Raw genomic sequence first — 21,611 nt, 5'->3', positions numbered from 1 at the left:
GAATCCTAGCTCTAACTATACTCATACCTACTCAATCTCTACATACAAAAAAAATTGAAATTGTAGATTCTGAATATTTGACTTTTGTAATCGCCTCAAACATTTTGATATTCTGTAATTATAAATCCTAAATCTTTGTGACTCAGTTTCCCATTTATATTATTGGCAATATTCCAGATTGTTTAGGATTTATAAGAAAAAGTCATATTTGTGATCATTTTCTTATCTGTTGACTTACAGTTAGTAAGGCTAAAATATATAACTGAGCAAAAGAACTGAGCAAAAGTATTTATTTCCACTTGTCCATTAGTTTTCCATCTTTCAAAATTTTGCTTTCAATTTGCCTTTTCTTATGTCTTAATTTCTTTTCTACTATCTTTTAGTTGGAGATTGACAAGCACTAGAATTACATTGAGTTGTCCAATCTCCTGTTAAACCAGAAATCTAATGATGCTCATTTGTATTCCTTTTTTCCCTTCAAAGGTTTATATTAAAATTTTTTTGGTTATGTTTCATTGTTAAACTTCAGGGTTTCAAAGATAAATTCTACCAGAATTATAAGTTTTAAGAAAATTGAATGGTAGAAAAGGCTAAGGCAATATAGATGAACTAAAGGGTGTCTGGGCTGGTCTTGGTTGACTTATTCATGATCTTTCAAATAAACATGCAGTGAGCTAAAATGACTGTTAATAAAAAATAGGAATACTGGTATTTTATGAGTTGCTTATTATAATTACATATTTAGAAGCTCTGAGACCCTGAGGTCACTGCACTATATTCTCACAAAGGGAACCAGAGTTCATGCCTCTTTCAATGAAAGCACTAACATTTCAACAGTTAAAGATTTCTGGTGGCTTATGGCTAAGTGGATTCAGAACTCTGAGCTTCAGTATATCTTCAGTGCTAATCTTAAAACACTAGAGGTAAAATCCTCTTTCACTGTGTACAACTGGTTTTCCATAGGAACAGTATGTGCCACAAACAATTTCTTATATTTACTATCTTAGAAGTAATCACATAAGGATAGATTCAACGACATTTGAAGGATAAATTCTCCTTGAAATACAGTTTATTTAGGAAAATAGAATAAGAAGCAGGGATAGGAAAGTACAATAAGGATTTGAGGGTCTCAGGTCATTCGTTTAGAAGCAAGTCTGACGTGCATTAAGCAAATGTTATATACTCCAAATATTAAATGATAATTTACATTGGAGTAAGGGAGACTGCAGGTGGCCAGTCTACTCACATTTCAGACTGCTTTCTTGGTGACATAAATATTTCCAAGTAGATCATGAACAACCTTACAAAATATTCAAAGTAAATTGTGAGAAAAAAAGTGTAAAAATGTGATAGTTATCAACATTTACAATTTTTCAAATAATTCTGCAGAAGGGAAGCCTTGTAAAGATTTCAGTCCCTCTTGGATCAGCAAGGTCCATCATGGTCTCCGTCCCTTCTTTCTCCTTCACATCTGCCAATTTTGATCATGGCTGCTGTAGAAAGCTATGAGTGCAAGCTTTCCTTTCTAGGATCTCTCCTTAAAGCGTCTGATCTTACCTGCTTTCCTTGCTTCTCTTCCCACCTATCAATTTCTATTTCTAGGCCAAACTAAGTGAGGAATTTAACAACCAGCCAATCTTATTTTTATTCTCATCAGCAGTATAATACCTCTCTATTCACCACTGGAAGTCCTGCCTTATTCCTTGAGGTCATGACCCCACAAATCCCCCATTCTGATTGACTGTTTCATCTTAGCTCTCAGGAATAGTTTCTCCAGTGTTTCCCATTTATACATAATTCATGGGTAGAAAATTATAAATATAGCCACAATTATTTGCAGATGCTCCTATCAAGGTATGGAGTTCATTTCTCTACCCTTTGAGCTTAGGCTAAACTTCTGACTTGCTTTGGCCAATACAGCGTAACAGCAGCATTACTGGGTAAGTTTCCATACTAGAACTCAAGGTATTTTTGTGTTTTTGTTCCTGCTACTAATGAATCCTGCCATCATGTGCACAAGCTTAGGCTAGCGTCCTGGAGGATGAAAGACCGTATTGAAAAAGGTCACAGGCATCCCAATTTTGCCAGCTGAGGCTATCATAAAGCCTGTGACAACCTACCAGATGATCATGGATGTGTAAGCAAGTCCAGATGAAATAAGCTGAATTCAGTCCAGACTAGTAGAAGCAGCCAGCTGAGCCCAGCTCAAATGGCTGATGTACAAAATTGTGAGCTAGATAAAAGGCTCTTGAGGGCCTAGGAGCAATGACACCCCAATAGCAACAAGCACCCCTTGAATACAGACATTGGTTTCTAATATGAATTTTCAATAAAAGAAGGCTCTTTGGGGATATGGCTGATTACAGGACTGTGAGAAGGAATATCTGAGATGATCCTGGAGTCTGATAGAAAGTTAGGAAGTACTCAAAATAACCTACAATGATGGGAGTATATTGAATGAACACAGGAGCCAACCGAAAGAACTCCCAAGAGCTAAAGCTGCAATAACAAAGTATTGGATTTTAACTCAAAATATAAAATAAATATCAACAAGTATATAATGTTATAAATGACTGAATAAATAAATAAATAACTGGGGGGAAATAGATACATTTCTCATGCAGAATAATTCCAAATGAAGTATGTAGATACTTTACCCTGTGTGTGATCCTGTGGACCACAATAATGCACAAGCCATATCCTTCTAGATATGTAATTCCTTCTATGTTTCCTAAGCTACAAGCCCTGCTGACATCTCCTCCAAAACATGTAAATCTATGTACTTCTCTCCATCTCGTTAACTGCCAACTAGTACAAGCCATCACTAACCATCACATGAACAACTTCACAGCCTCTCGACAAGACCACTGACTTGCACTCTTACACTAGCACAATCCATCACCCACAGCAGCCAAAGAGCTCATAACACTGCATAAAACAAATAAACATACTAGCCAACAAAACTGCTTTCAGTGCTATTTACAATAACAAAGCCACGGAATCAACCTAAGTGTCCATCAATGGATGATTGGATAAGGAAAACGTGTGTGTGTGTGTGTGTGTGTGTGTGTGTGTATGTATATACATATACATACATACATACATATTTATATACCATGAAATATTACCCAGTCATAAAAAAGAATGAAATTGTATCTTTTGCAGCAACATAGATTGAACTGGAGGCTATTATCTTAAAATAAATAATTCAGAAAGTCAAATACTGCATATTCTCATTTGTAGGTGGGAGCTAATCAATGTGTACACATGGACACAGAGAGTTGAATAATAGACATCGGGGACTCCAAAAGCTGGGAGGGTAAGAGGGAGAAGAGGTTGAGATATTACTAATTATGTACAATGTACATTATTCAGGTGATGACTACACTAAAAACCCAGACTTAACCACCACACAATGTATCCATATAACAAAATTGTACTTGTGGCCCCTAAATCTATAAAAATTAAATAATAACAAATATAAACAATAAAATAAATTTAAAACAAAAACAAAACTCTGCTTTCAAACTTAGAATAAAATTCAGACTTCATGATTTGAGTCCTGTCTACCATTCTTTTTTTTGTTTTGTTTTGTTTTTTTTGAGATGTAGTTTCACTCTTGCTGCCCAGGCTGGAGTGCAACGGCACAATCTCAGCTTGCTGCAACCTCCACCTCCCAGGTTCAAGCGATTCTCCTGCCTCAGCCTCCTGTGTAGCTGGAACTACAGGCTCATGCCACCACGCCCAGCTAATTTTTGTATTTTTCATAGAGACAGGGTTCACTATATTGGCCAGGCTGGTCTTGAACCCCTGACCTCAGGTGATCCACCAACTCAGCCTCCCAAGGTGCTGGGATCACAGGTGTGAGCCACTGCACCCAGCCTGTCTACCATTCTTCTACATACTATTTCCTTTTTCTTATCTGTTCCAGCCACTTTGGCCTTCGATCATCTTCAGCATACCAAACTCTTTCCCACCTTAGAGCTTTTGCATAACTTCTCTTTCTGACTAAACTGCTTTCTCCCCTAGCTCTTTGCATAACTGGTTTCTTCTTGTCATTCACCTTAAATGCCCTCCTTGAGCACCTTTTCCGAAGTAACAGCCCCATCACTGCCTATCATAGAACATTATTTTACTTTCTCATTCCTATGACTGTCCTAGGTTGGTATTGTCCTCAGCAGAACAGCTGCTCCTCCATGAGGTCACTCAGGACCCCAGGCCAATAGCTGCTCTGCCATCATCATGTGACTTCTAAAGTCACCCTAGGAGACTGCATCCTAATCATCCAAAAGGGTAAAGGGCCTGGAGAAACACATGGGACAAGTTTTCATGGGCTAGGCCTGGAAGTAGCACACATCACTTCTACTCACATTCTAATTATGGGGGTAGTGGGCAGAGAACAAACAAAAATAAACACTAAGCAGGTTTTCAAGTAGCTCTGTGCCCAAAAAAGGGGTCTGATTTTTGGTAGAGAGCTAGTAATCTCTGACTCAGAAAAAATAGGTCTAGGTACTTGAAACACACTTTGGAAACATTGCTGGCAATATTTGGGTAACTTAGAAGTGAAAGGAAATGCTCAAATAGGATCTTAGTTTGGTTAGGAAAATGCCAGCTGACAAAGCCCCAAATCCCCCATGTCTTAGCACAATTAAATTAGACACACACTTGTAGTCCCAGCTATTCAGGAGGCTGAGGCAGGAGAATGGTGTGAACCCGGGAGGTGGAGCTTGCAGTGAGCCGAGATCGTGCCACTGCACTCCAGCCTGGGCGACAGAGCGAGACTCCGTCTCAAAAAACAAAACAAACAAACAAACAAAAAAATAGAAGTCAGCTTTCTCCCACCTTGAGATCCACTAATCCTTAGAGCTCCAGAATCCTCTTCCCCTACCTGTGGATAAAAGCCTATCCACTTCTTAAAAGTTCCAATCCAGAAATAAATCACGCATTACTTCCACTCACATTCAATTAATGAAAACTAGTCATATGGCTACACATGGATAAAAGGGAGACTGAGAAATGTAGTCCCTGGCTGGGCAGCCTTCTTCCACTGACAACTCCACACTAGGGAAGGGGAATGAATTTTGTTGCACCACTAGCCTTCTCTACTATAGTTAAACTCCCCAAAACAGGGCCTATTTATTTCCAACATAGACCCGGTTGCTGGAATCTTTACCAAATAAACTGTTTTGAACACAGTATCTATCATCTTGCCTCCTGTTATATTTGTAGGAATCAAATTTTGCTTTAGGACACAGGATGTACATATAAATATGTCACTTGCTTGCTTAAAATCCTTGAATGAATCCCAGTGCTCTTCAAGTAAAATGCAATCTCCTTACCATGGCCTACAATGCCCTATGGGTTCTACCTCCTGCTTACTCCTGCAACTTAAACTCCTACCATTTTCCATTCTTATTTCTCTGCTCTGACCACACTGAGCTCCTTTTAAGTTCTTGAGTGCTCTTTTCCCACTACCAGAACTTCCCATGTGTTATTCTAGAATGCTTTCCCCCAACTCTCCTCATGGTTAATTATTTTTTTCATTTCAAGATTAAGCCGCAGTCACAAGCTCTTCAGAAAGGCCTTCACTGGCCAGCTCTCTAATGGGGCCTTCCACGGCTCCTTTCCATTCCACCCCCTTGTTATTTTTTCACAGCAGATGTGTCAATCTGTAATAACATTGTTTGAAAGTCTCCTTGTTCACTGTCATTCTCCTTACTTGAATGTAATTTCCATGAAGGCAATGAGCCCATCTGTCTTATCACTATCATAATCCTATTGTTTTACGTTATGCCCAGCATTCAATAAATATCTGAGGAGTGAATTAATAAATGGGTCTAGCTGAATCCAATCATACACCTTGGGTGGATTACTTCATCATGACAACTAAAGAAAACGTTAGAGAACCTGACCCTCTGGCAGGAGCTCAGCAGTGCCATCAGTGTAAAGGAAGAGAACACAAGGCCTATGCCACTACACACTGACACCTCCCTGGCACTGGATATCAGATAATAAAAGAGAATCCATTGGCCAATAATGGGTTTTTCACTTTCTAAAATTTCCATAGAGTTATCCACAGTGCACAGGCTTATTACAAAGAAAACATATCAGAGATTGCAGAAGTAGTGATGAGGTGGGGTCCAGGGAGATCTGAGTGTTCACCTGTCACAGCAGCTCAAAACCAATGAGTTCTTCTGCCAACTCTGCATTCATTGGACAGGCTTGCATTAACCTGCTCTGTAAAGGGGAAAAATTAAAAGTAAGCTTCTTCTGGGGACAAAGAGAAAAATGTAAATGTAAGGACCTGGTAGTGGTGGATAGAAATAAAAGGAGGTTGATAAACAGGGACAAAAAAATGTTGGCAGCCAAAAAAGGTGCTGTATATTAGCTACTATGATGTAAAATGGCCCAGTAGAGATCAGTGTAACATCTGCCTTGGTCATTTTTTGCATGTCTACATATTCATGCCCAGCTTTCAGAATTCTCTGGAGACACTTGAGTATATAGCAAGATGAGTTCCAATGAGCTGCAGCCTCCTGCTTTGCTGAAGGGATACAAAAAAAAAATCTTGCTTTCCTGATTCAACTTCAGTCTCAAGCATTTCTGAGCCCTTACTAACCAATGCAGATTTTAAGTACATATGAAAGAAAAAATGAAAGATAAAGAATATACATAAGTTTAATGAATATACACAGACTGTGTCAGGTCTACATGATATAGGTATCATGAGCCTTGGACTCAGAAGGACTTGGACTCAAATCCTGACTCCACCTCATATGAGCTATGTGGGAAAGTCATCTACACTGAACTTTAGTGTAAAATAAGCAGATACATGATGCTGTGAGGATGAACTAATATCTGTGAAATAATGGACACGGAATAAGTACTTAATAAATGATATGTGTTTATTATTCAAAACAATTCAAGCACTCATCAAGTTGTTTTTCTCCATACCAAGTTGTTTAAGGGATTTGCCTCAATTATTGGGACAACTATTATTAGTTCTGTCCTTGACCTTAGCTTTGGTCAACACAACCACAGGCCTTTGTCATAGAACAGTACACTGGTCTGATAAACCACTTCCACCTCATCAAGCTTCTGTTTATACTGTTCCTCTGTCTATCCTATGCACTGCCTTAACTCCCACTTTTTCTTTTATCAAAATCTTCCTTATCTTCCAAAGTCTACCTCAAAGCCAATGTTGTAGTCCAGCTTTGCTGGCTACTCCCAGTTCTTTGATCGACTTCTCCTCTGCATCCATTTTTTCACTTATTCATGTGTTCCATAAACAATACTGACAACCCACTAGATGCCAGGGAATTTGACAGATACCTGGAAAATAAAGATGAATACGACATAATGCCTATTGTCCTAGCCTAGCAAGGAAGACTAAGAACTGGAAAGATTATTGCATTCAAGCATGATACATGCAATAAAGGTCTTCATATGGGATTTGGGAGCCCACGAGAGAGGCTTTTATCCAATAGTAGTTGCTTACACCTCTGGTTCACAGTTACTTTGATTTATTTGCATCATAATTTATTGCTAAATAACCATCTTGCATGTTACATTGTGAACTCCTCGAGGACAGATGCTGTCTTATTTGTCTTTGTGTTCCTTTGAAGTCTTGCACAATGTGTTACAAATAATATGTGTCCAATAAATGTGTGTGGGTGAACTGAAGCCATCATCAATGGCTTGTTAATAGCTTGGTCTGTCTCGAAGGATTCATACTCCATAAAAGGCAGTATACATATACAGTACAGCAGCTATAATAGCTAGGATATTCAAGCTAGATAGACTGAATTCAAACCCCCATCTCAGTCTTTAATAAGTGCTTGCATTAAGCAAAGTACTTTATCTCCCTGTGGCTCAATTTCTTCTTCTATTAAAAGGAAATGATAATAATAGTATCTACCACATACAGTTCTACCCCCTTATCTATGGAGGATATGTCCCAAGGGCCCCAGTGGATGCCTGAAACTGCGATCACACCAAACCCTACATATACAGTCATATGTTGCTTAATGACAGGCATATGTCCTGAAAAATGCATGATTAAGCAACTTTGTCATTGTGCAAATATCACAGTCCTACTTAGACAAACCTAAATGGTATAGTCTACTACACACCTAAGCTATATAGCACAGCCTATTGGTCTCAGGCTACAAATCTGTATAGCATGTTACTGTAGGGAATTGTAACACAATGATAAATATTTATGTATCTAAATATATCTAAACACAGAAAAAAATGCATTGTGCTTATATCTCTAGGTGGTAGAAATTTTTCAGCCGCATTATAATCTTATGGGAGCAACATCATATGTGTGGTCCATTATTGATCAAAACTTTGTTATGGGGTACACAACTGTACTGTTTCTTTTCATCTGATAACTGAGACAGCTACTAAGTGACTAACAAGCAGGTAGCATATACAGCATGGTTACGCTGAACAAAGGGCTGATTCATGTCCTAAGAGAGATGGAGCAGGACAGAGCAGAGGTTTATCACATTACTCAGAATGGTGTGCAATTTAAAACTGATGAATTATTTATTTCTGAAATTTTTCATTTAACACTTTTGGACCCTGGTTGGCCACGGGTAACTGAAACAGGGTAAGGGAGGACTACCGTACATTGCTATTAAAATTAAGTCAATTGGTATACTCATTAAAAATTATTTAGAAAAGTGCCTTAATGGTAGCTATTTAGGTAACCATTTAGGCTACTTAGTGGCCTTCACTTCCGTAGAACAGAGACTACTACAGACAGAGTTTAAATTCCATAGATAAAACACAGTTTCAAGTCTGGCTGCAATGCCAGTCTATTACAAATCCAGAAAACTGCTGACTTAACAACTTTTTACAAGCCATACCTCCACCTTTTCTGACCACACTAGATAATACGATGCCATCTCGGGAAAGTTCAATTTGAAATCATTACTTCTATTCATTCACTATATCAATGTGAAAAACCTCAATACAAATAATACATAAAATATGGCTATGTACTATGCTTCTATTATGTGTCATGTAGTTTACATATATTATTTCCCATCTTTAGAACAAACTCAAGATAGATATTATTGTATCCATTCTATAGATGATAAAATTGAGGCTCAGGCAGATCATGTTACTCACCCAAAGGTCCCATTATGGCCAAGTAGCTTGACACTCTCTAGCACAAGAATCTCATCCCAGTCCTTTCACTCCTGACATTAGATTTTAACTAGGTTTAGTTTGTTCTTGACTTCATTATCCTTGATCTGCTTATTCAGCACCACTGAAGAAGACAAAAGTTCCAGAGAGAAGTAGAAATTAAATTTGATCATGGAAAATACTTTGCCTTATAATTTCAACAATTTAGTGTGAGTCAAGTGGAGATAGGATTTCAAACAGTCATCTGATCCCAGTCCCATCTTCCAGACAGTTCTATAGACAAGTTGACTGACATATGGCTGCTGCTCCTATTTTCTAAGATTTGTAGGCATACAAATTTCAGGGCCTCTGTTTGTGAATTTCAATATTTAGGATCCATTAAACCTAGTTTATCCTTTTTTATATATTCAAAGTCTTTGCATACTCAACTCATTAGCTTTTATTCTGTCCACTACAGATTTAGAGAACAGCTGATCATTGCCATCTTTATAGTTACACTTCATATGGTCTGAAGCAGCACTGTCCAAGAGAAATATACTGTGAGCCACATATGTAATTTTAAATTAACTAGTAGTCACATGTTTTAAACAGTAAAATTAATTAGGTTAATTTTAATAATGTATTCATTTCCTGCAACGAATCACCACAAACTTGGGGGCTTAAGACAACAACATACGGATTAACTTGGAGTTCTGGAAGCCGGAAGTCCAAAATCAGTACCACTATGCTGAAAACAAAATGTCAGCAGGACTGCACTTTCTCCAGAGGCTCTAGGGAGGATTGTTCCTTGCCTCTTCCAGCTTCTGGTGGCTGCTGTCATTTCTTGGCTTGTGGCCACATCACTCATCTCTGCCTCCATCTTCACATCACTTTCTCCTCCATATATGTGTCTGACTCCTTCTACCTTCCTCTTCTAAGGATACATGTGACTGCACTTAGGGGCCACTTGGATAATCCAAAATCATCTCCCTATCTCAAGATCCTTTGATCATATTTGCAAAATTAATTAACTTTGATCATATCTGCAAAAATTCTTTTTCTAAGTAGGGTAACAGTTTAAGTTCCAATGATTAAAATCTGATATCTTTGGGGGTCATTATTCAAACTACTACAAATAATATATTTTATTTGACCCAATATATCCAAGATGTTATTTCAGTATGTAATCAACATTCTATAATAACTTTTCTAAATCTAGGTGCCTTTTGATGCTTACAACAAATCTCAATTAGAATCAGTCACATTTCAAGATAGAGAGCAACAAAATAATTGTGGGGGACTTCAATACTGAAAGAACTAGATAGATCATCAAGACGGAAAGTCAATGAAGAAACAGTGGACTTAAACTATACCCTAGAACAAATGAACTTAATAGATATTTACAGAACCTTCTTCCCAACAACTGCAGAATATACATTCTTTTCATCAGCACATGGAACATCCTCCAAGATAGACTATATTGTAGCCACAAAACAAGCCTCAATAAATTTAAGAAAATTGAAATCATATCAAGTATCTTCTCAGACTACAATGGAATAAAACCGGAAATCAGTTTCAAAAAGAATTCTCAAAACTATACAAATACATGGAAATGAAATAATCTGCTCTGGAATAATTTTGGGGTTAGTGAAATCAAGATGGAAATTTTAAAACTCTTTGAAATGAATAACAGTGACACAACTTCTCAAAACCACTGAGATGCGGTAAAACTGGTGCTAAGAGGAAAGCTCGTAGCATTAAATGCCTACATCAAAAAGTCTGAAAAAGCACAAATAGACAACCTAATGTCGCACCTCAAGGAACTGGATAAACAAGAACAATCCAAACCCAAACCCAACAGAATAAAAGAAATAACAATGATCAGAGAAGAACTAAATGAAATTGAAAAAAAAATACAAAAGGTAAATGAAAGAAAAAGCCGGTTTTTTGAAAAGGTAAACTAAATTGATAGATATTAGTGAGACAAACCAAAAAAAAAGAAGAGAGGAGATACAAATAAGCTCAATTAGAAATGAAACTGGAGGAAGGGGCTGGCAAGATGGCTAAATAAGAACAGCACCCCTCTGCAGTTCCCAGTGAAACCAACGCAGAAGGCAGGTGATTTCTGCATTTACAACTGAGGTACCTGGTTCATCTCACTGGGACTGGTTAGACGGTGGGTGCAGCCCATGGAGGGCCAGCAGAAGCAGGATGGAGCGTCACCTCACCCAGGAAGCACAATGGGTCAGGGAACTCCCTCCCCTAGCCAAGGGAAGCCATGAGGGACGGTGCTATCCAGCCCAGATACTACGCTTTTCCCAAGGTCTTCGCAACCTGCAGACCAGGAGATTCCCTCAGAGGCCCACACCACAACAGCCCTGGGTTTCAAGCACAAACTGGACAGCTGTTTGGGCAGACACCAAGCTAGCTGCAGGAGTTTCGTTTTGTGCGCCAGTGGCACCTGTAACACCAGCGAGACAGAACTGTTCACTCCCCTGGAAAGGGGACTGAAGCCAGGTAGCCGAGTGGTCTTGCTCAGCGGATCCCACCCCCACAGAGCCCAACAAGCTAACATATATTGGCTTGAAATTCTCACTGCCAGCACAGCAGTCTGAAGTCAACCTGGGATGCTTGAGCTTGGTGGGAGGAGGGGCGACTGCCACTACAGAGGCTTGAGCGGTGGTTTTCTACTTACAGTGTAAACATAGCTGCTGGGAAGTTCGAACTGGGTGCAGAACCCACTGCAGTGTAGCAAAGTTGTTGTGGCCAGATTGCCTTTCTAGATTCCTCCTCTCTGGACAGGGCATCTCTGAAAGAAAGGCAGCAGCCCCAGTCAGGGGCTTAGAGATAAAACTCCCATTTCCCTGGGACAGAGCAGCTGGGGGCAGGGGCAGATGTGGACGCAGCTTCAGCAGACTTAAACATTCCCACCTGCTGGCTCTGAAGAGCACAGCAGATCTCCCAGTACAGTGCTCCAGTTCTGCTAAGGGACAGACTGTCTCCTCAAGTGGGTTCCTGACCCCCATGCCTCCTGACTGGGAGACACCTCTCAGCAGGGGACAACAGGCACCTCATACAGAAGAGGTTTGGCTGGCATCTGGTGGGTGCCCCTCTGGGATGAAGCTTCTAGAGGAAGGAACAAGCAGCAATCTTTGCTGGTCTGCACCCTCCACTGGTGATACCCAGGCAAACAGGGTCTGGAGTGGACCTCCAGCAAACTCTAGCAGACCTGAAGCAGAGGAACCTGACTGTTAGAAGGAAAACTAACAAAAAGAAAGCAATAGCATCAACATAAAGAAAAAGGACACCCATGTGAAAATGCCATCTGAAGGTCACCCATGTCAAAGATCAAAGGTAGGTAAATCCACAAAGATGAGGAAAAACCAGTGCAAAAAGGCTGAGAAGTCCAAAAACTAGAAAGTCTCTTCTCCTCCAAAACATCACAACTCTTCGCCAGCAAGGAAACAAAACTGGACAGAGAATGAATTTGACGAATTGACAGAGTAGACTTCAGAAAGTGGATAATAACAAACTACTTCAAGCTAAAGGAGTATGTTCTAGCCCAAAGCAAGAAAGCTAAGAACGCTGATAAAAGATTACAGGAACTGCTAACTAGAATAACCAGTTTAGAGAAGAACATAAATGACCTGATGGAGCTGAAAAACACAGCACGAGAACTTCATGAAGCACACACAAGTATCAATAGCTGAATCCATCAAGCAGAAAAAGATATCAGAGATTGAAGATCAACTTACTGAAATAAGGCATGAAGACAAGATTAGAGCGAAAAAGGATGAAAAGGAATGAATAAAGCCTCCAAGAAATATGGGACTATGTGAAAAGACCAAAGTGAAGTTTGATTGGTATACGTGAAAGTGATGAGGAGAATGGAACCAAGTTGGAAAACACTTTTCAGAATATTATCCAGGAGAACTTCCCCAGCCTAGCAAGACAGGCAAAAATTCAAATTCAGGAAATAAAGAGAACACCACAAAGATACTCCTCAAGAATAGCAACCCCAAGACACAAAATCATCAGATTTACCAAGGTTGAAATGAAGGAAAAAATGTTAAGGGCAGCCAGAGACAAAGGTTGGGTTACCCACAAAGGGAAGCCCATCAGACTAACAGCAGATCTCTCTGCAGAAACCCTACAAGCCAGAAGAGAATGGGGGCCAATATTCAACATTCTTAAAGAAAAGAATTTTTAATCCAGAATTTCATATCCAGCGAAACTAATCTTCATAAGCAAAGGAGAAATAAAATCCTTTACAGAGAAGCAAATGCTGAGAGATTTTGGCACCATCAGGCCTGCCTTACAAGAGTTCCTGAAGGAAGCACTAAATATGGAAAGGAACAACCAGTACCAGCCACTGCAAAAACATGACAAATTGTGAAGACTATCAACACTATGAAGAAACTGCATCAACTAACAGGCAAAATAACCAGCTAGCATCATAATGACAGGATCAAATTAACACATAACAATATTAAACTTAAATGTAAACTGGCTAAATGCCCCAATTAAAAGACACAGACTGGTAAATAGGATAAAGAGTAAAGGCTGAGGCAGGTGGATCATGAGGTCAGGAGATCGAGACCATCATGGCTAACTAAAAATACAAAAAATTAGCTGGGCATGTTGGTGGGCGCCTGTAGTCCCAGCTACTGGAGAGGCTGAGGCAGGAGAATGGCATGAACCCGGGAGGCGGAGCTTGCAGTGAGCCGAGATCGCACCACTGCACTCCATCCTGGGCGACAGAGCAAGACTCCGTCTCAAAAAAAAAAAAAAAAAAAAGAGTCAAGACCCCTCGGTGTGCTGTATTCAGGAGATCCATCTCATATGCAAAGACACACAGGCTCCTCTGATAAGACAGACTTTAAACCAACAAAGATCAAAAAAGACAAAGAAGGGCATTACATAATGGTAAAGGGATTATTGCAACGAAAAGAGCTAACTATTCTAAATATATATGTACCCAATACATGAGCACCCAGATTCATAAAGCAAGTTCTTACAGACCCACAAAGAGACATAGACTCCCACAGAATCATAGTGGGAGACTTTAACACCCCACTGTCAATATTAGACAGATTAATGAGACAGAAAATTAAGAAGGATATCCAGGACTTGAATTCAGCTCTGGACCAAGCAGATTGAATAAACATCTACAGAACTCTCCACCCCAAATCAGCAGGATATACATTCTTCTCAGAACCACATCTCACTTATTCTAAAATTGACCACATAATTGGAAGTAAAACATGCCTCAGCAAATGCAAAAGAATGTAAATCATAACAATCTCTCAGACCACAGTGCAATCAAATTAGAACTCAGGATTAAGAAACTCACTCAAAACTGCACAACTATGCGGAAACTGAACAACCAGCTCCTGAATGAATACTGGGTAAATGACAAAATTAAGACAAAGATAAATAAGTACCAATGAGAACAAAGATACAATGTACCAGAATCTGTGGGACACAGCTAAAGCAGTGTTAAGAGGGAAATTTATAACACTAAATGCCCACAGGAGAAAGAGAGAAAGATCTAAAATCAACATCCTAACATCACAATTAAAAGAACTAGAGAAGCTAGGGTAAACGAATTCAAAAGCTAGCAGAAGGCAAGAAATAACTAAGATCAGAGCAGAACTGAAGGAGATAGAGACATAAAAATCCCTTCAAAAAATCAATGATTCCAGGAACTAGTTTTTTGAAAAGATTAACAACATAGATAGACTGCTAGCCAGACTAAAAAAGAAGAAAAGAGAGAAGAATCAAATAGACACAACAAAAAATGATAAAGACGAGATCACCCCTGATCCCACAGAAATACAAACTACCATCAGAGAATACTATAAACACCTCTATGCAAATAAACTAGAAAATCTAGAAGAAATGGATAAATTCCTGGATGCATACACCTTCCCTATTGGGGGAATCAGCCCCCAATATTTCAACATAGGTTCTTTCTATTTTCCCTAAGTTTTGGCCGGTCTGAGAAATAAAGAGAAAGAGAGAAAGTTTACAGCTGGGCCTCCAGGAGTGTCATCACATATCAATAGGACTTTGATGGAGACCTTGAACAGCAAAACCAGCAAGTTTTTATTAGGGATTTTAAAAGAGGAGGGGGTGTAAAAACAGGGAGTAGGTCACAAGGATCACAAGCTTCAAAGGCAATAAAGACAACAAGGCAAGGCAAAATTAGAATTACTGATGAGGGCCTATGTCCAGTTGTGCACGCATTGTCTTGATAAACATCTTAACAGGAAACAGGGTTCCAGAGAAGACAACGGTCTGACTAGAATTTACCAGGCTGGAATTTCCCAATCCTAGTAAGCCTGAGGGTACTGCAGGAGACCAGGGCATATTTCAGTCCTTATCTCAACCTTATAAGACAGACACTCCCAGAGTGGCCGTCTATAGATCTACACCCAGGAAGATTCCTTCCCCGGGGTCTCAATTATTAATATTCCTTGCTAGGAAAAGAATTCAGCAATATTTCTCCTACTTGCATATCTGTCTATAGGCTTTCTGCAAGGAGAAAAATATGGCTCTATTCTGCCTGATCCCACAGGCAGTCAGACCTTATGGTTATCTTTCCTTGTTCCCTGAAAATCGCTGTTATTCTGTTCTTTTTCAGGGTGCACCGATTTCATATTGTTCAAACACATGTTTTACAAACAATTTGTACAGTTAACACAATCATCACAGGGTCCTGAGGTGACATACAACCTCAGCTTACGAAGATGATGGGATTAAGAGATTAAACTAAAGACAGGCATAAAAAATTATAAGAGTATTAATTTTGGGAACTGATAAATGTCCATGAAATCTTCACAATTTATGTTCTTCTGCTGCAGCTTCAGTCAGTCCCTCCGTTCGGGGTCCCTGACTTCCCACAACACCTCCTAAGACTAAACCAGGAAGAAGTCGAATCCCTGAATAGACCAATAACAAGTTCTGAAATTAAGGCAGTAATTCACAGTCTACCAACCAAAAAAAGCCTAGGACCAGACTGATTCACAGTGGAATTCTACCAGAGATACGAAGAGGAGCTGGTACTATTCCTTCTAAAGTTATTCCAAACAATAGAAAAAGAGGGAATCCACCCTAACTCATTTTATGAGGCCAGCAACATCCTGATACCAAAACCTGGCAGAGACACAACAGAACAAGAAAATTTCAGGCCAATATCATATGCAAATCAATAAATGTAATCAATCACATGAACAAAACCTATGACAAAAAACACACGATTATCTCAATAGATGCAGAAAAGGCTTTCAATAAGATTCAATGCCCCTTCATGCTAAAAACACTCAATAAACTAGGTATTGATGGAACATATTTCAAAATAATAAAAGCTATTGATGACAAACCCACAGCCAGTATCATACTGAATGGGCAAAAGCCTGAATCATTCCCTTGAAAACCGGCACAAGACAAGAATGCCCTCTCTCACCACTCCTATTCAACACAGTATTGGAAGTTCTGGCCAGGGCAATCAGGCAGGAGAAAGAAATAAACGTTATTCAAATAGGAAGAGAGGAAGTCAAATTCTCTCTGTTTGCAGATGATATGATTGTATATTTAGAAAACACCATCATCTCAGCCCGAAATCTCCTTAAGCTGATAACCAACTTCAGCAAAGTCTCAGGATACAAAATCAATGTGCAAAAGCCACAAGCATCCCTAGACACCAATAATAGACAAACGGAGAGACAAATCATGAGTGAATTCCCATTCACAATTGCCACAAAGAGAATAAAATAACTAGGAATACAACTTACAAGAGATGTGAAGGATCTCTTCAAGGAGCACTACAAACCACTGCTCAAGGAAATAAGAGAGGACACAAACAAATGGAAAAACATTCCATGTTCATGGATAGGAAGAATCAATATTGTGAAAATGGCCATACTGCCCAAAGTAATTTATTGACTCAATGCTACTCCCTTCAAGCTACCACTGACTTTCTTCACAGATTTGGAAAAACTGCCTTAAGTTTTATGTGAAACCAAAAAGAGCCTATATAGCCAGGACAATCCTAAGCAAAAAGAAGAAAGCTGGAGACATCATGCTACCTGACTTCAAACTATACTACAAGGCTACAGTAACCAAAACAGCATGGTACTGGTACCAAAACAGATATATAGACCAATGGAACACAATAGAGGCCTCAGAAATAACACCAGACATCTACAACTATCTGATCTTTGACAAACCTGGCAAAAACAAGCAACGGGGACAGGATTCCCAATTTAATAAATGGTGTTGGGAAAACTGGCTAGCCATATGCAGAAAACTGAAACTGGACCCCTTCCTTACACGTTATACAAAAATTAACTCAAGATGGATTAAAGACTTAAACATAAGACCTAAAACCATAAAAACACTAGAATAAAACCCAGGCAATACCATTCAGGATATAGGCATGGGCAAAGACTTCATGACTAAAATGATAAAAGCAATGGCAACAAAAGCCAAAATAGACAAATGGGATCCAATTAAACTAAAGAGCTTCTGCACAGCAAAGGAAACTATCATCAGAGTGAACAGGCAACCTACAGAATGGGAGAAAATTTTTGCAATCTACCCATCTGACAAAGGACTACTATTCAGAATCTACAAGGAACATTAACAAATTTACAAGAAAAAAACAAACAACCCAACCAAAAATTGGGCAAAGGATATGAACAGACACCTCTCAAAAGAAGACATTTATATGGCCAACAAATATAAAAAAAAGCTCATCATCACTGGTCATTAGAGAAATCCAAATCAAAACCACAAGGAGATACCATACCATCTCACGGCAGCTAGAATGGCGATCATTAAAAAGTCAGGAAACAACAGATGCTCGAGAGGACATGGAGAAACAGGAACGCTTTTACACTGTTGATGGGAATGAAATTAGTTCAACCATTGAGGAAGACAGTGTGGCAATTCCTCAAGGATCTAGAACCAGAAATATCTTTTGACCCAGCAATCCCATTACTGGGTATATACCCAAAGGATTATAGATCATTCTACTATAAAGACACATGCACACCTATGTTTACTGCAGCATTATTCACAATAGCAAAGACTTGGAACCAACCCAAATGCCCATCAATTATAGACTGAATAAAGAAAATGTGGCACATATACACAATGGAATACTATGCAGCCATAAAAAAGGATGAGTTCATGTCCTTTGCAGGGACATGGATGAAGCTGGAAACCATCATCCTCAGAAAACTAACACAAGGACAAGAAATCAAACACCACATTTTCTCACTCATAAGTAGGAGCTGAACAATAAAAACATAAGGGCACAGGGAGGGGAATATCACACACCGGGGCCTGTCAGTGGTGGGGGATAAGGGGAGGGATAGCATTAGAAGAAATACCTAATGTAGATAACATGTTGATGGGCACAGCAAACCACCATGACACAATTATGCCTATGTAACAAACCTGCACATTCTGCACTCTGTATCCCAGAAATTAAAGTATAATAAAAAATAATGAAACTGGAGATATTAAAACTACACCTCAGAAATACAAAAGATCATTCAAGTCTACTATGAATGCCTTATGCACAAAACTAGAAAATCTAGAGGAGATGGATGAATTCCTGGAATTATACAAGCCTCCTAGATCAAATCAGCAAGAAATAGATACCCTGAACAAACCAATAACAAGGAGTGACACCACATCAATAATAAAAAAAAATTGCCAACAAAAAACCACCCAAGACCAGATGTATTCACAGCTGAATTCTATCGAACATTCAAAGAAGAATTGGTACCAATCCTTACTGATACTTTTCCAAAAGATACAAAAGGAAGGAATCCACCCTAAATCTTTCTATGAAGCCCATATCACCCTAATACCAAAATGAGGAAAGGACTTAACAATGAAAGAAAACTATACAACAATATCTCTGATGAACATAGATGCAAAAATCCTTAACAAAATACTAGCTAACCAAATCCAACAGCATATCAAAAAGATAATACATCATGATCAGGTGGTTTCCATACCAGGGATACACGGATGGTTTAACATATGCAAGTCAATAAATGTGATACATCACATAAACAGAATTAAAAACAAAAATCATATGATCATCTTAATAGATGCAAAAATGCATTTGATAAAATCCAGCATCCTTTTATGATAAAATCCCCCAACAAAACAGGCATAGAAGGGACATGCCTCAAAGTAATTAAAGCCATATATGACAAACCCACAGCCAACATCATACTGAATGGGGAAGAGTTTAAAGCATTACCCCCGAAAACTGGAACAAGACAAGGGTGCCCACTTTCACAACTTTTATTCAAACAGTACTGGAAGTCCTAGCCAAAGCAATTGGACAAGAGAAAGAAATAAAGGGCATCCAAATTTGAAAAGGGGACATCAAACTGTTGTTGTTCACCAATGATATGATTGTATACCTAGAAAACCCTAAAGACTCATCCAAAAAGCTCCTAGATCTGATAAACGAATTCAGTACCAATGAAACAGAATAGAGAACCCAAAAATAAAGCCAAATACTTCCATCTAACTGATCTTTGACAAAGCATACAAAAACATAAGTTGAGGAATGGACACCCTATTCAATAATTGGTGCTTGGAAAACTGGAAAGCCACATGTAGAAGAATGAAACTGGATTCTACTCTCTCACTATATACAAAAATCACCTCAAAAAGAATCAAAAACTTAAATCTAAAACCTGAAACCATAAAAATTATAGAAGATAACATTGGAAATACTCTTCTAGACTTTGGCTTAGGCAAAGAATTCATGACTAAGGCCCCAAAAGCAAATGCAACAAAAACAAAAATAAATAAATGGGACCTAATTAAACTAAAAAGCTTCTGCACAGCAAAAGAAATAATCAGCAGAGTAAACAGACAACTCACAGAGTAGGAGAAAATATTTGCACATTATGCATCCAACAAAGGACTAATATCTAGAATCTGTAAGGAACTCAAACAAATTGGCAAGAAAAAAGCAAATAATCCCACCAAAAAGTGGGCAAAGGACATGAATAGAAAATTGTTTTAAAAGATACACAAATGGCCAAAAAACATATGAAACAATGCTTAATATCACTAACTATCAGAAAAATACAAATTAAAACTGCAGTGGGATACCACCTTATCCCTGCAAGAATGGCCATAATTAAAGTCAAAAAATAATAGATGTTGGTGTGGATGTGGTGAAAAGGGAACACTTTTACACTTCTGGTGGAAATGTAAAGTAGTACAACCACTATGAAAAACACTATGGAGATACTTTAAAGAACTAAAAGCACAACTGCCATTTGATTCAGCAATCCCACTTCTGGGTATCTACCCAAAGGAAAAGAAGTCATTATATGAAAAAGGCATATGCACGTGCATGTTTATAGTAGCACAATTTACAATTGCAAAAATATGGAACCAACCTAAGTGCCCATCAACCAACAAGTGGATAAAGAAAAAGTGATATATACACACCATGGAATACTACTCAGCCATAAAAGGAGAGAGGCAGAAGTTGCAGTGAGATGAGATTGTGCCACTGCCCTCCAGCCTCAGCAACAGAATGAGACCCTATCTCAAAAAATAAAAAAAGAAAAGAATTAGCCACATTTCAAGTTCAATAGCCACATGTGAACAGTTTAGAAAGGAATGCTTTAGTTTCTCATCAGCAATTTTCTCTTCTTGCTCAGGAGCAAAGTAGCTTCCATTAATTTCCTTATTAAAGGTGTTCTCATTCAATTATTCTTCTTGTTATCATCACGGGTATAATTCCCGTCTTCCTGCCTCATTGGATTGCTGTGAGGATTAACATAAGAAAACCCTTTGGAAAATGTGACTTATTGTATGGTTCCTTCAAAAGGCATCCAAATTTATTGCCAAAGTGTTGTGCTCAGTATCCTATAGTCCTGTGTTTACTCATACACTTGGTGTAACTGGAACCTACAATGAAATCACACAAATGAAGGAATGGGGTCCCTCTGCAGACTAGACTTGGGAGCTTGAGCAGTACAACTTGTCATGGACAAAGAAATATGAGGGAGACAGGATCAATGTTTACAGAACCATTGAAAAGAAATATCCTCATTTCTGCATGAAAAATACTCATTCACTCATTCAACAAATTTACCACATCATAGGCACAATATTAGGTGTGGGGAATGCAATGCTCAATGGTAAGAAAAAATAGATAATATCCACCTCAGGGTTTAGAGTTTAGAGAGAAGGTAGAGATGAATAAAAAGGAAAACTACAACTGTGAACATTTCTACCAAGGAGCAGAAGATGGTTCTCTGAAGGAGAGAGTTTGACTTTGTCAGGGAGGTTGGAGAGGGTATCCTTTAAGAAATATTAATTGAACTGAGTGATATGGTTTAGCTGTGTCCCCATCCAAACCTCATCTTGAATTGTAGTTCCCATAATTCCCACGTGTCATGGGAGGGACCAAGTGT

Source organism: Hylobates moloch, unplaced genomic scaffold (assembly GCF_009828535.3).
Source record: "Hylobates moloch isolate HMO894 unplaced genomic scaffold, HMol_V3 SCAFFOLD_2, whole genome shotgun sequence".
In the NCBI taxonomy this organism is placed as follows: domain Eukaryota; kingdom Metazoa; phylum Chordata; class Mammalia; order Primates; family Hylobatidae; genus Hylobates; species Hylobates moloch.
Note: the sequence above shows the minus strand (reverse complement) of the source record.